Source organism: Mustela lutreola, chromosome 7 (assembly GCF_030435805.1).
Source record: "Mustela lutreola isolate mMusLut2 chromosome 7, mMusLut2.pri, whole genome shotgun sequence".
NCBI classification, from domain to species: Eukaryota; Metazoa; Chordata; class Mammalia; order Carnivora; family Mustelidae; genus Mustela; species Mustela lutreola.
The window spans coordinates 132,101,125-132,116,600 of record NC_081296.1 but is presented as its reverse complement, the minus strand read 5'-3'; the positions used below and the strand labels follow the sequence as shown (position 1 = coordinate 132,116,600).

General features: G+C 39.2%; 1 long non-coding RNA gene across 6 annotated transcripts in view; it reads left to right on the top strand.

The window, feature by feature from the left end:
- Window positions 1-14,724, top strand: part of LOC131836797 (uncharacterized) — a 140,603-nt gene extending 125,879 nt beyond the window's left edge. For 5 of the 6 annotated variants that reach the window (XR_009355794.1, XR_009355795.1, XR_009355787.1 and 2 more), the window contains one exon: window positions 14,347-14,724. This is a non-coding gene — a long non-coding RNA (uncharacterized LOC131836797). Of the gene's footprint in view, window positions 1-259; window positions 382-2,620; window positions 3,879-14,346 lie in introns of those variants that run through there. The other variant, XR_009355789.1, reaches the window with a different exon arrangement.
- The last annotated feature ends 752 nt before the right edge of the window (window positions 14,725-15,476 follow it).

Here is a 15,476-nt window from a genome sequence, read left to right as displayed (position 1 = left end):
GCGGCATTCTTTGAGCATTGCCCTCAGCCACAGGGAAGTACCTCATCCAAGGTTATGCGCTGTCCCTGGGAGGCTTGTGGCCAAATTCTGGCAGATGAGGGAGCACAAGTTGGTTGACTCCTGTGCCTCAGGGTGCAGCAATCCTAAAGGTCTGTTTCCACTCCAGAGATCCTGCATAGGATTGCCCCGAGGCCTCAGAAACAAATGCCTTATGGGCCACTTTTCCTTCTGCCAGTTTCTTTCTTTCTTACTTTCTCAGTGAGTACCTCCAGGAAACCCATGGCTCACAACACCCCATCTCAAGCTAAGACAATCAAGACAAGACAAGGGGTAGCAACTAGCCAGCTCTAGATGTGGTGTACAAGCTGGAAATGCAAATGTGTAAGTGAAATACTCCAATCTTTCTTTCTGTATTGGCAAGTAATTCCACTTTTAAGAAAAGAGTGACCTCTGAAGTGAGACAAAACACATTTCTGGGCCAGGTTTAGCTAAAGGGACACAAGTTTGAGACAGGTATATATTACTATATAATATAAGTTATTAATATATAATAACATATTAAGTTCATGAACTTATTGAAAATTCAAATAAATTGAACATATATTTTTAAGATTTTATTTATTTATTTGTGAGACAGAGAGGAGAGAGAGCAGGAGCAGGGCAGAAGGGTGGAGGGGAGGGGGACCAGAACGGAGGGAGAAGCTGACTCCGTGGAGTCTGATGCGGGGCTTGATTCCAGGTCCTGGAACCATGACCTGAGTCAAAGATAGATGCTTAACTGACTGAGCCTCCCAGGCAACCCTGAAGTTTGATAATATATATATATATATATATATATATATATATATATATACATAAAATATATATTATATATATGATTATATATATACACACACACACATAATACATATAATATATATACATACATATACATAGATGTATATGTATGTATATATATATATGTATATATATATGTATATATATATATATATTGCATATCTGTTAACATAAGTCCACCATTTGCTTAAGAGAAGAACTGAATGTTTTGTGTGTAGGTGAGGAAGGAGAAAGTGCAGGGAGCTTAGTTTCCCCATCCTCAGTACCGTGTAACTCATGTGACACTTACATTGTAGCAAGTACCATGTAACTTTAGTAATACCTCATTCTTTCCCTCCCTTCAAAGTGTGCCAAAGAAGTCAATTTCTCGATTTTTGAGAGTATTAGGGGTAGAAGTTCTCTTCTTTCATCATGTTTTTGCACCCTTCCTAAAGGGGTCAGATGCTAAGAGCGACCATACATTTACCCGATTTTACACCTGCTCTTCCAGTGAAATTATTAATATCCGTCAGTGTGTCCCAGTGTTAATACATTTTGTCTCTTTGATGGGGAAACCATGTACTGTTACCTCTCAGGGCATCATTTTTGTTCCGTGAATAAAATTTTTGGACTTCTAGGATAATTAAGATATACTGCCTTCTAAAAAATGAAATTCATTAAAAGTAACATTTTTTTCTCTTGCAAGTTGAAATCATTCTCAATGTCCCAGTGTAGCAATTTGACCCAATACTACTTTTCAAGGGAATAGTTTTCACACTCACTTCACAGTTTAAACCAATTTGATTTCACTACTAATTTGCCTTATTTTAACTTGGACATGCTAAAGTAGTTCAGGCTGCTTCCAAACACTGACTGCCTCATTAGCTGATAGCTGTAGTCTAATGACTTTCGGAGCAAATGAGAGCCTCCAAGGCGGTGGACATCGGTGGAAACAGCCCTTTGCAAACTGAAAGAGAGGATGTCAAAATTGGATTTAATTCTACCCTTTGTTAGCTTTGGGGTAGTTAGCATTTATTTAAATGAAATTGTAATTATTTTCTGATGGATGGGAAATCCCTGGGCAAATAGACTGAAGCCATCACACTGTCCGTCACATATTTGAGTAAGTATATAACAAGAGAAAACTTTTCTGTTAGAAGGTTCACCATAATTTTCTAAGCTCAGCTGTAAAGATAGATGTCAATGTAAACTTTTATGTGTGTGTATAGTTACATAGACATCCCCCATATCTGTGTATGGGTACCTCCACCATATATGTAAATGTGCATTGAAAATAAATACATGCATTAAAAAACATAGCTCCTTTCCCTTTCCCTAAAATATAGGTTAGGCTATTTGGTTATGATAAAAGCCTGAGGCTCACTCAGCCTAACTCAAGGACCAAGGTGAGAATGAGAGAGATGGAAATCTTTTTTTTTTTTTTTTTTTTTTTAAGATTTTATTTTTAAGTAATCTCTTTACCTGACGTGGGGCTTGAACTTACAATCCTGAGATCAAGAGTCTCATGCTCCACTGACTGAGCTAGCCAGGCGCCCCCGAGATGGAAATCTTTCACAGAGGAAAGGAGCCAAGGTTTACATAGAGGCCACCCAAGGTTCTAAAAGTAATTCAGGATCAAAGCAGTTACTCTTAGTGGCTCATCTAAACTTGATCCTCACCCAATCCTTCTTTATTTATAAAGCTTCACTTTTTTTCCCCCATGAAAACTAGACAACTTCACGACCTCAGAAGATAAATCATATTTTGTGTAAGGCAGGAAGCATAATCTAATTCCCTTTGCTAGTGCTTGCTTTAGGGGTGAACAGGAAAACAGAATCCAGGCAATGATGCACAGAAGAAAATCTCTTGTGGCGATGTGGGAAAGATTTTGCTCTCAGGTAAGACAAGAGACGGTGGTGAGGCCGGTTCTCTTTTTCTGCCATCAAGTGGTGTGAAAGGGTTTTATGATTAGAGCTATGGCAGCCATCTTGAAAGCATGAGACTAAAAGACTAGAGATGAAGAACCAATATGCTGAGGAGAGACTTAGAAGGACAGAAAAGAACCTAGGTCCTTGACAGTGTTGCTAAACACTTCTCCCAAGCCTAGACCACCTAACTCCAGACTTTCCATCAGGTGAGAAAGTGAAATGTCTTTATTGCTTGAGCCATTCTTGGTTTGGTAGTCTATTCTTGCAATCCAAAGCATCTCTGCCAATGTCCAGGGGGGCTCTCATGAAAAGGTTATCTTGTTGTCTGCCCAGTACCAGGATTTTGTGAGTATTTATCTCTATATATTCAGGGTGACTTTAATGAGAATCAGAGGAGCTTTCGCAGCACCAGTGTTCAGAGCTCTCTAGAGTAGATTTCTTCCCGACTATGCTTCATGATTGACCAATGTTGCAGCATTCCCTTTGACCTACTGAAGGTTTGTCAGTTAGACAGAGGTCTAAGTGATAACCTGAAAACCTTCTTCTTTGGTCCATTTGGATTTCATACTTCCTTTAGTTGATTATTCATGCGATTCACAAAAATTTATTGAGCACTTGATATGCATGAGGTTTGGGAAATTAGTGTGAAATACAGAAATGTTCCCTGCCTTCTTGGAATTTACATTCTAGTCAGATTATGCAATTTCTGTATTCATTTCGCCTTTTGACACAGAATTCCAGAGATATCAAAGACGTTGAGCTTGTAGAATAGGGCGTGGAAACCTCTCAGGATGAATGTATATCTTTTTGAAAATGAAGAAGATGGTAACTGGCAACTTCTTTTGTATTCTTTTCCTTTTTCTTTTTCCGTCTTTCTTTTCTTTCTTTCTTTTTTTTTTTTGTTATATTTGAAAGAGTTGAGACAACAGTGAAATACTGCATTGAGATTTTAATGTTCCTACCTAAGCCATATTTAGAATGTCTAGTCTGGAACCGGGATATGGTTACCCTTTATAGGTTACTAATCTGGATTTTCGAATATAAAAACAAACAAACCAACATATAATCAACCTTCAGCTATCATCTTAGTATTTGGAAATAATCCAGACACCAAAGTGTTGGTAATAAGTTTTAACAAGGGTCTTCCTGCTTTTATGTTGGTGTTGAATCAGTTGCAAGTTCTAGGATCCCAGGACTTCCATTTGGGATGAAACTGGGAAGTAGCTGTGCTTTGAATGGATTCTCTATATTCACATGTGGGCAAGAACATTAAATTTGAGAGTTCTTGCCAAATAATAAATGCATCCAATAATCACATCCAGTTTATCTGTATTTTTTTGTGTGTCCTTTTTGTTGGATGGGGACGTCGTTACTTCTTGCCCTCAGGCAGATTCTCTTCATCATGAAGTGAATGCATTGAGCTGGTGAGTTCTTAGTAATTGCTTATTTATCTCCCCTCATATCTTGGGCCCTTATGGGGTGGGGTTATTCAACTGTCCAAGATTAATAGTTATAGCAAACCTCAAGTCAAACAAGGATAGATCTCTATTTGATGGCTGAGTGTGGTGGTTTTGGTATTCTAGGGAACAAAAAATATAATCCCTTATAGGTTATATTTATGGAAATTTAGTTGATGGTGTTTGATTTCTCTTTTGCTTTTTCACATAGTCTCTCCTTTCATTCTCTATTAGTTGGAATTCTAATGAATGTTATCTTCAAAAGCCCCTTTGGCAAAATTTCTTAATGAAATAAAGCTTTTATTTTCTAGGCTAGCTCTCTATATTCGTAATGCCAACCCAGAATAGCAATCATCCTTACCTATCCCCTATCCCATCTTTAAATCTCAAAATTAAGCCTCTTGGCCACCTTCTCCCATCATTGCCAGATTTAAAAATCTGTATTTCAGAGGTAGTGCCTGGAGTTGGTGACCATAACCTTGACCCATTACTTATTTTAAGAATCAAATTATATTCTGGATCTTGGCCTAGCACAATGGCTTGAAGGCCTATAAGTCAGACTGTATTTTTTTTTTCCCCCAACTTTTTTTCTTGGATAACATTTTTATTTATTCATAGTTTGTGTTTCAAAGAAATTTGCTTCATTAAAAATATTCAGTTCATCAGTTAGAGGCAATGGGGCAGAAAATAGATCAGTCCTGTGATGAACCGTTTGCTACACATGTAGTTATAAAAACCTTTAAGGTGATTTGAAACAGGAAACTGAGTGACAGACTGCACTGCTGTCAGCTATGTCTCAGAACCAGACCCACAGGTGGAGGATAGTGGAAAATATTTTATATCATTAAACTGTCCTTTCCATTTCTATAGTATGTACCCTGGGTACAAAACAAAATCATATCTATATATGAACAATGTATGTTTTGCCAGACTTTTAATAACTTTGATCAACCAGGAATGTACCTTCCATTATGTATTAATTATATGAATTAATTATTCAGCATTTGGGTTTGGTAATAATTTGATGCTTAGACTTAAAATAACAAGGACTGTTGGCCTACTTATGGCTTTGAAGAGTAGAAGCCAATTTGGAATAATAGTATAGACTTCTTAATTTTAAAATATGCATATTTCTAATGTGGAAATTTGTAATTCTTCAAGCAAAATTGAGAACTGAGTTGAGATGATCTGATTACAAGGCTATTAGGCTTCTTCTCTATTCCCTGAAGCCTCTTCCCCTTCTCAATTACTCCCTGCTGCTAATAAGGTGCTGGGGCTGAATAGCATTGCCTCCTAGGCAGACCTGAGACCTTGGAGTAAACCCAGCTCCTTGCTCGCCTCCATTCCTCCCTCTCCCTCTCACAGTGACCTGGTCTGGGCAGAGGTTGCTAACCTGGCTCGCTAGCCAGTCTCTTTCCCCACCCCTGTCTCTGGGTCTGGCTATCCGCTCCCCTCCCCCAAAACAGTGGAGAAGATGGAGCTGACATGTAGCTCTACAGAGAAGCATTATCTTTTAGATCCTTCTTTATTTGTCTTGATTCTTTGTTCCCTTTTTATCAATTAGACAAGAGTTTGACAGTTTGATCCTCTATCCTCTCTTTTTCCCCCACATCAAAAACCCCATGTACCGGGACACCTGGATGGCTCAGTGGGTTAAGCCTCTGCCTTCTGCTCAGGTCATGATCTCAGGGTCCTGGGATCGAGTCCCGCATCGGGCTCTCTGCTCAGTGGGGAGTCTGCTTCCCCTTCTCTCTCTGCCTGCCTCTCTGCCTACTTGTGATCTCTCTCTCTGTCAAATAAATAAGTAAAATCTTTAAAAAACCAAACCAAAAAAACAAACAAAACTCATATACATTCCGTATCCCCACTGCTAAATCTTAGTGCAAACACCTTATTTCATGCTTCCTGTTTTTGGATACTTCTTTGTTTTCTGGACTTAAGTTGCTTTTCTTCATAAACAAGAAAACAGTATGTTTCATTCTATTAGTAGTTTCTCTGAAGATGTATGGAGCCAAAAAATATTTTCCCTAGGAATGTAATGATGAAACTCCTGCCTTCCGGGGAAGGTGAGTCACATACTCTTCTCTCTCTCACTGCTGCAACCTTCAACCCTCTGTATTCTGCTCTGTAACAGGCCCAGTCACTTTTGTACAATTGTTTTCTGTTTAGTACTTTCAAACTTGCTTCCTTGAATGTCAGTGATTACCACTTGTGCTTTGTTTTCTTTTCCTAAGAACACTTTGCCTATGACTTTATAAGGTACAGTTTCACAGAACTTGAACATTCACGTACAGTGCAATGCACACAGATCGTAGGTACATGGTTCAAAGTGCCTATGCTCTTACCAAGTGCAGAACCTCATCTCAGGAAGATACCTTGTGCTCCCTTCCCGTCAGTCCCTACCCCTTATTCCAAAGACAGCTGATGTTCTCATTTCTTTAATCACAGATAGTTTTGTTTGTAGAACTTAACTAGAACATGTGTCTGGTTTCTTTCTCAGAAAGAAGCTTCATCCATGTAGCCCGTGTCAGTAAATTATTAATTCATTGCTTTCCTTTCCCACGTAGCATCCCATGTGTGACTCACTCACGATTTGTCAATTCTCTATTGATGGACATTTGGTGTGTTACCAGCTTTTGGCTATCATAAATGAAATTCCTGTGAACATTCATGTCCAAGTCTTTTTTTTTTTTTTTTTTTTGGACATACGCTTTCATTTTCTTTCTTGGGTAAATACCCAAGAGTGGAAATGGAAATGCTTCTTCATAGAGTAGGTGTGTGTTGAACTTTATGGGAAACTTCTGGAATGATTCTCACAGTGATTTTCCCATCCTCCCCACCCCCAATGTATCCTTACTGACATTGGACTATTTCAGTCTTTTTGATCTTAGCCATTCTAATTGGTGTGTGGCAGTATCTCTTTGTGGACTTCCTTCAGCTTTTCCTAGTGACTAATTATGAAGAGAACTTTCTCATGAGCTTATTGACAATTTGATATCTTCCTTTGTGGAAGGCCTATTCTTTTCTCATGATTAAAACTGTACTTTTGTCTTTATTGAATTGTAGGAATTATTTATGATTCTAGATATTAGCCCTTTGTCAGTATTCTCTCCCACTTTGTGGCTTGCTTATTAATTTCTCAGTGATGTTGGAGTGACTAAGTGATGCAGTTGGTGAAGCAAAGGACTCTTGACTTTTGGCTCAGATCATGATCTCACGGTGGTGGGATCAAGACCCATGTTGGTCTCTGCGGGGGAGTCTGCTTCTCTGCCTCTGCCCCTCCTCTGACTCTCTAAAATAATATATAAATTTTAAAAAATTTTCTCAATGATGTCTTGTTGAGCAGAAGCTTTTAATCTTGACAGAGATCATTTTATCAATTTTTCTTTCTCTGTGAGTGCTATACCTTTATTTAAAATTTCTGTTTTCTGCTTTGTTTTATGTATTTTGTTCACTGTTCTTTACCTAATCTTACAGTGTCTTTTGATAAGAAAATGTATGTGGCTTACATTTAATTTAAGAATTGAAATCCTTAGCTTTGTTCTTTTCCATCTTACTTTGTTTCTTCTTTTTTCTCATTTTTAATTTTTGTGCCTTTGATCAAGTTTTGTGTGTTTCCTTTTTTACTCGTGTTAGTTTTAGAAGTTTCTTGGTACTTTTGTCTTCTACCAAATGCAATCTTGTTATTCCTGATACACCTAATTGAATAGATATAGGCTTACCTCATTTTATTGTGCTTCTCTTTATTGCATTTTGCAGATACTTCTACAAGTTGAAGTTCTGTGGTAGCCCTGCGTGGAGCAAGTCAGTAGGCACCATTTTCCAACAGAATTTGCCCACTGTGTGTCTCTGTGTCACATTTTGGCAGTTCTCACAATATTTCCAACTTTTTTCATTATTATATTTGTATGGTGATCTGCGACCATTGGTTATGACTCACTGAAATCTCCAATGATGGTTAGCATTTTTATTAATTTATTTTATTTTATTTTTAAATTAAGATATAAATATTGTTTTTTAGACATAATGCTATTGCACACTTGATAGACTACAATACAGCGTAAACGTCACTTTGTAGGCACTGGGAACCCCTGAAATTCATTTGACTTGCTTTCTTATCATAGTTGCTCTATTGCAGGGTCTGGAACCAAACCTGCAGTATCTCCAAGGTATCCCTGTATTTCTCTACTATTATATGAAATAAAGATATTAACCATATCCCTCAACCAAGGTTAGGTACTGCTACCGATTATTAAAGGTAACAGGGTGACGATATATCCTGATTGCTGGTGCTAATCCTGATTTGTTCTTACTTTCCTGGCATAATTAGGATTTGTGCCCCTTTAATCTAACACTGTCCCCGTTTGTATAATAAGTTGTATGTGTGTGATTAGTATAATAAATTAAATGTTTTAGATCACTGTGACCTCCCTACTCCCTTTCAATCTACACACCCACTAGAGTGCCTTTAATTCTGTCTTTACTGCATCATGGCCCAGCAGTGAAAAAAGCAGACTCTAGAGTGATTGACTAGCTGTGTCAGCTTGGGCATCTTTGCCTCAGTGTTCCCATATATAAAGTGGGGATAATAATATCATTTTCCTCAGAGGGTTGTTGTGAGGATTTAATCAAAGGGCCTAGAGCAGAGCCTATGCCATGCGTGTTAGTGTGCCATAAAAATGTTGATTGTGATCTGCTCCCTCCCGCGTCAAAAGTTTTGCTGAGATATTTTACTATTTTCAGTTCCACACTATTGAGGGTTTCAGCTAGTTCAAGAATTCTAATATTACAAATTCCTAATGATTCTATCATTATAGCCATTCAAGTTTATTGCCTCCTGCTGTCTTCTCTCCTTGTCTTCGTCCTTATCTTGCCATCTGTTCTGTTCATTTATTTGATTAGAGTCCTTTCCTAAGTATTTTCCTCAGTTGGGTTCTGTGGGTGATGTGCTTTCCAAATCCTTGATATATCTATAAATATACTCCTTTCCACTCTCTGGATATAAGATTCTTTTGTTGTAATCCTTTTCTCTCATTAACCAGTTGATATCATTCTCCTGTTTTTTAGCATCTAAAATTACAGATGAAAAATTTAGTGTTAATTTTTTAAAAGATTTTATTTATTTATTTGACAGACAGAGATCACAAGTAGGCAGTGAGGCAGGCAGAGAAAGAGGGGGAGGCTGGCTCCCTGCTGAGCAGAGAGCCCGATGTGGGGCTCCATCCCAGGACCCTGGGATCATGACGTGAGCTGAAGGCAGAGGCTTTAACCCACTGAGCCACCCAGGCGCCCCTAGTGTTAGTTTTTGTATTAATTTTCTAGGGCTGGCCTAAAGTACCACAGAATGGGTGGCAGACGTAATAGACATTTATTTTCCCATAATCCCAGAGGCTACAAGTACAGTATAAGGTGTCAGCAGCTCTGATTTCGTGTGATGCTTCCCTCCTTGGCTTGTAGATTGCTGTCTTCTCCCCGTGTCTTGATGTGTTTTTCTCCATGTGTGCCTCTATCCTCATCTCCTCTTCTCACAAGGACACCAGTTATAATGGTTTAGGGGCCATGCTAATGATGCCATTTAACCTAATTCCCTCTTTAAAGATATTATCTCCAAATATTGTCCCATTCTGAGTACTGGAGGTTAGAATTTCACCGTATGGATTTGGGGTAACTAAAGTCAACCCTTAACTGTTTTCTTCTTTTCCTTCCTTTTCCTCCTTCCCTTCTTCCCTCCCTCCCTTGAAGTCCATTTCTTTTTATTCCTTTCCCCCTTTCCCTTCCTCATCACTCTGGAACTCAGCCCTTTTAATCTGCAGACTCAAGTGTTCTAACCAGGGACATTGTTTTCCTTTGCTATTTTTGGCTGTCCTCTAGCTATTCCTCTCTCTCTTTTCGAAACTCCCATTACATGTCCATCTTTTAAGAATCTTATTTTTCCTTCATTACTTCCATCTCTAAGTATATTTCCTCTAGGTCGTGGGATATTTCTTCCAATTGCTTTTCTAGGTCACGAATTTCGTTTCCAGCAATGATGATCCTTTCCTCTCTTCAATATATTCACTTTATAAATAGGGAAGCCATGTTTTCTAGTTGCAGAATATTTTTATTGTGCTAAAATTGATTTATTTAAATACTATTTCACTGAATTTTTCTTAAAAATTTAGCTCTATCCTCCAGTCATTTTATCTCTCTTAAAGGTACAATTGGAAATTTCTTTGTTTTCTTCCACTTTTGAATTGCGGGGTTCCCTTGGGTGCATTGTTAATTTCCTTTGCCTGTGCTCTATTTATCCTTGGTGCATGGGTAAAGCTAATGAGTACTTTGAGAGGTGACAAGCCCCCGAGTGATGCTTGGCACAGCAGCACCTGCCTCTTCCCTGTGGGTCAAGGATTTAGGAAATAGCAAGCTGTCAGTCTTCTGGTGAATGCCAGGAGAAGCTTCTTTGCTCTCTGATAACTTTGGTTGCTATGGTTCCAAGTCTCAGAGTCAAGGAGGAACCAAGTCTACCTGTGTGGTGCCTTAATACAACAGGGAAATCAGCAGGTTCTCCCAAGACCATGCACAGGAGATGGAACCCCCTTTCCTCTTTGATTCTGTGGATTTCTTCAGTTCCAGGTCTCTTGACTTCAGGTTTGCATGATTCCCTTGACCTCAGAGGGAAAATGTTTTGTATCTGAGCTAACCTCTGGGACTCGCATCAGAACCTCAGGCATAAGTCCCCTTTCCATGATCACCCTGGGTTGGTATTTTTCTCAGAGGAGGTAGACTATGGTTGGGTTGTGGTTGGGAAAGAGGAGTGGCTGGAACTCATTTTGAGACTGCCACAGAATTGTTGCTGAATCTGAACCTCGATTTGTGGCAACACTTCTTAGTTTCATAGAATTAAATTAAAATATTAATTATATATCCTTTTTAATCTTTACGACATTAACTTTATATTTTGTAACTATATTTATAGCAATTACTTAAACTCAACGCCATATACTAATGGTTTTTCTTTTTAAATCTACAGATTCAGATATTTTATCTCAGGACAGTTTTCTTCCAATGTATCTTTGATTTTTGATTCTCTTTCAGTGCATTTGTTTTCTTCTCTGGGAAATTCCTAGTTGCATCTCTATTCTGTGCCCAAAGCTATCATCATCTTTCTTGTCATTTTTATTTCTTTGTTCTTTTCTTTGGATTTGGAGGAATACGTTTGTCTTCTGTTTTACTGATTTTATTTCCCTTAATGTCAACTTACTACTTCGAATCCACTTTCAAGTTCTGCTATAATTTTTAATTTACCAATATTCTATTGTATCCCACTTGGCTCTCATTTTACTGCCTGCTGCCCCTCATTCAGCTCTGTTTTCATTTCTATTGAGGATATTCATCCCTTTTTCTTTTGTTTTGTAGAATGTCATTTTATTTTATTGTAAGCATAAAGTAAATGTTAATTCTTATTTATGCTTCTTCAAACACACATTTTGTCTCTATCTTGAATGCATGTTCCCTTTTCTTTATCTTACAGCATCTTTTTATTTGATATATAATATATATTAATATATTATATATATATGTATATATAATATTATATATATATATACATACACACACACACACACACACACACACACACACACACACACTTATATTCATAGAATGACTAGAGTTTTATCCAGATCTGGCATTTTCTTTTAAGATGTACTATTTATTTTCCACTAGAATGTTGTGAAGATCTTTTTTGTTTTTAAGCTGTAGGGTTGGCTACCAGTTTGGTGATCCATCGGTACGAAGGAAGAAGGAGGGGACTTTCTCTCTGCATAGTTTCCCTTACATAGGAGGACTTCCATGTTTCTGTTTCCTTCCTGGTGCGGAGCGTGCCACATCAGGGCAAGACTGATGATGCTTCCATGCTTCTGTTGGCAGTAAACTGGGTAAAGCCTACCTTACAGTTACCCTAAATGATACTGAGCTATGGTGGCTTAAGAAATGCCACATGAGCTTTCCTCATCTTTTTCATGGGTTCCCATGTCTCCTTCTAGCAACTTCCACATCAGGAATGTTGTTAGTTCTGGGATTTCCCCTATTTATTTTCCTCACTTACCGTTCATGGAAGTCAAACGCTTTTCAGTGTATGTCCCATTGGTGCTGCATATGTGAAAATGTTCTCAAACTCCATGAAGATATCCTTGTTCATTTTCTTATATGACTTCAAGTATCTCTTATTCCTACATCAACTCAAACATTTTGGTCAGAACTGCAAAGAGGAAAATAAGGTCCATGCTCGCTGTTCTAGCTCACGTGCTGACTGACCTCCATGGCACCACACATTTGAGAAGTGGTGGGCTGGATGTGAGAAGGGCTGATACACCTGCACTGAGGAACAAAATGAAAAGAAAGTGGGGTGGATTTGGAAGGAAGTATAAGTAGCAATCTACAGATGACTGCTATATACTGGTAAGGGAAGTCAGGAACTTCCCTTACCAGGGAATTTGTTTGTTTGTTTGTTTTTTAAAGATTTTATTTATTTGACAGGCAGAGATCACAAGTAGGCAGAGAGGCAGGCAGAGAGAGAGAGAGGAGGAAGCAGGCTCCTTGCTGAGCAGAGAGCCCCATGCCAGGTCATCCCAGCATCCTGGGATCATGACCTGAGCTGACGGCAGAGGCTTTAACCTACTGAGCCACCCAGGCGCCCTGCCACCTGGTAACTTCTGACTCTAGTAATGGAATTGGAATGTGACAGAATATTGTACCTGAACTAGACAATAGCACTCTGCTATGACTGTGTGGTTAGTTCCAGGGAACTCGTATATACTGCAGTGGTTAATTCTCTCCTTCTACTGAGCAGCTTCTAAATTCAGCAGCTCTCTCTCTGGGAGTGTGACTTTTGCTTATACACATCCATTTGGGTGGTTGTGAACGTGAGTGGTGACAAACATTCTAATTTCTGCAGTGTGCTTCTCTTGTGTGGAACTGTGCTTAAGGAAAACATCAGCAAATCTGTGATATGTGTGAGGAAAGAGGTATGATGAAAAGCCTGATGGAATTTATCAGGGATATCTAGAAGTATCCCGAGAAAAAGCAAAAAGAAAGGCAGGCTGCTTTTCTCTATTTTTTCATTGAATAACACAAGAACTTTAGAATTGACATTATGACCTGCTCACTTCTTTTATTGCCATTGCAATGGATTTTGAAAATATTTACTTCCAAAGAAAATCCTGGGTCTTAATGTCATCGCTTACCCTAGAGAATTACATAAACTCTCTAACATCAATTTCTGTGCTGGTAAAATGTGAATAAGGATATATACTGGATGTATTGGGAGAACTGAGGACCCCACGTCTGGCACCTCAAGGGCACTTGATAGTACCAGCTATTATTTCCATCACTCTTATTGCCATGTTTACTAGTACACAAATAAATTAGGTTTAGACTTCTTGTCTGCAAGCAATGAAAACCAATAGGCACCTGGTTTTATATGTGTATAAAACTGAGAAATTCAGGGATAGATCGGACTTCAGGAATGGCTGATCCAGGGTTCATACAATGCAACAAAGATGGCCTGCCCACTTTTGCTTGAGATACAATTAGTTCATTCTCAATCTGCACATGGTGGTAAGATTTCATAGGGAAGCAGAATATGCCACCCCAAAATATGCTACTCTGGCATATGGATTATTTTGAGCTGAAGACAAATAAGAAGAAGAGCTGATGCAGGGTGACCTTGCTGCGCTCTTTCTATCTGCCCCCAAGCAGATCATAAATTCCCCTCATGAAGGTGTCTCTGCCTCCCTCTGTCTTCCCTGTGCCAGGACGAGGATACCAACCTCATCTCTGACAATGACATGGCACCAAGGAGGAGTCCACACAAACAAATCCCACTAGTTAGCCCTTATCTACCATTAGTTTTCTCTTATATTTGCCTTTCTACGATTTCCTGCCCCCAGAAGCTTCGAAGTCCCTCTCCTTTGTCCTGCTACTGCTCTTTAAATCTGTCTTTTTTTTTCATCCAAATGGTATAAAAGCCTCTGAGCCTAGCTGTTTCTTCGGGAATTTTCTCTTCTTTCTATGAAGTCCCCTTGCACTGTGCAACATTTTTAATATCAAATAAAGGTGTGTGCCTTTTCTTCTGTTCATCTGTCTGCTGTTGGTTTATTTTGTAGACTCGGCTGGAGAACCCAAGACCGTATGGGAGAAGTGTCCTCCTCTGCAATTGTTCGAACAGTTGGAAGAGTCAGATCGTGAGGAAGAGCAGGCATCATTGTCCCAGCAGGATCAGGAATGTGTTGAGATTCTGATCGGCTGGCTTGGGTCACTTGCCCACCCTGAACTGCCCTCATGTACTGAATCATGCCTGCGGATGGAACCCCAGGGGCCGAACTGCCGAGAAAGGGGAGTATGGATACCGGGGAGGCAAGCAACAGATGTCCAGCCAGCTAAGAAATGGGATGAGTGAGGAGGCTTCCTCCTCGACTGAACTTGCTAATTCAACTTTTACCATAGGTTTGCAAATAAAAGATGGAGGAATGACTTAATAATGACCTCTGAGTGTAAGCAGTGTTAAAAATCAAGGCTGAACAGACCTGTCATTTTCCATCTGCACTCAGGACAGCACAGGAGAGCGGAGTGTAGTGGTGAGTAGCTCAGGGAGAGAGTGGGTGCTTCCACTCACCTGGACCATGCTAGCCCGTGAAACGGAATAATGCAGCCATCCCCAGAACACAGGCTGAAAGGACTAGATGAATTTTGACCAGATTTAATTGTGACCAGATTGGGGGAGTGAAAGTTTCAGTTTGAGTCAAGTTAACTGTTTTATTTCATGTCCCATTTTTAATGCTTCCATAGAACCCTCTCGCTTTTTCTAAATTACATGCCTCATTGTATTTGAGTTCCTCCCGCTTTTGACAGCTCCATGCCTTCCAATTTTGCTTCTGCTGCTTTGATTATTATTCCTGATTTGGTTGTTGATGAGACATGTGGTTTTCTTCAATTAGCTCTGTCACTCTTACAAATGTGTGTGTCTCGCAAGTGTCCTAATTAAAGTCAGGAGGAGGAGGGGGTGAGAATTACAGGCAATTACAATGGTGCCATCCCCCTCTCTCCCTGCTCTGTTCTCATCATCGGGGCGCATTCTTCTGTATCTCCATTTTGCAAGCACATTGAGCAGCCTTTCTATTTAAAATCCCATTAATTTTTTTCTGAACACGATATGCAGCTGTGCCCGTGTGTCATACATTTCACTTTCAGGAAACCCCCTCGCTTTCATTTAGTTTTATTAAGTGCAGTCTCCTCT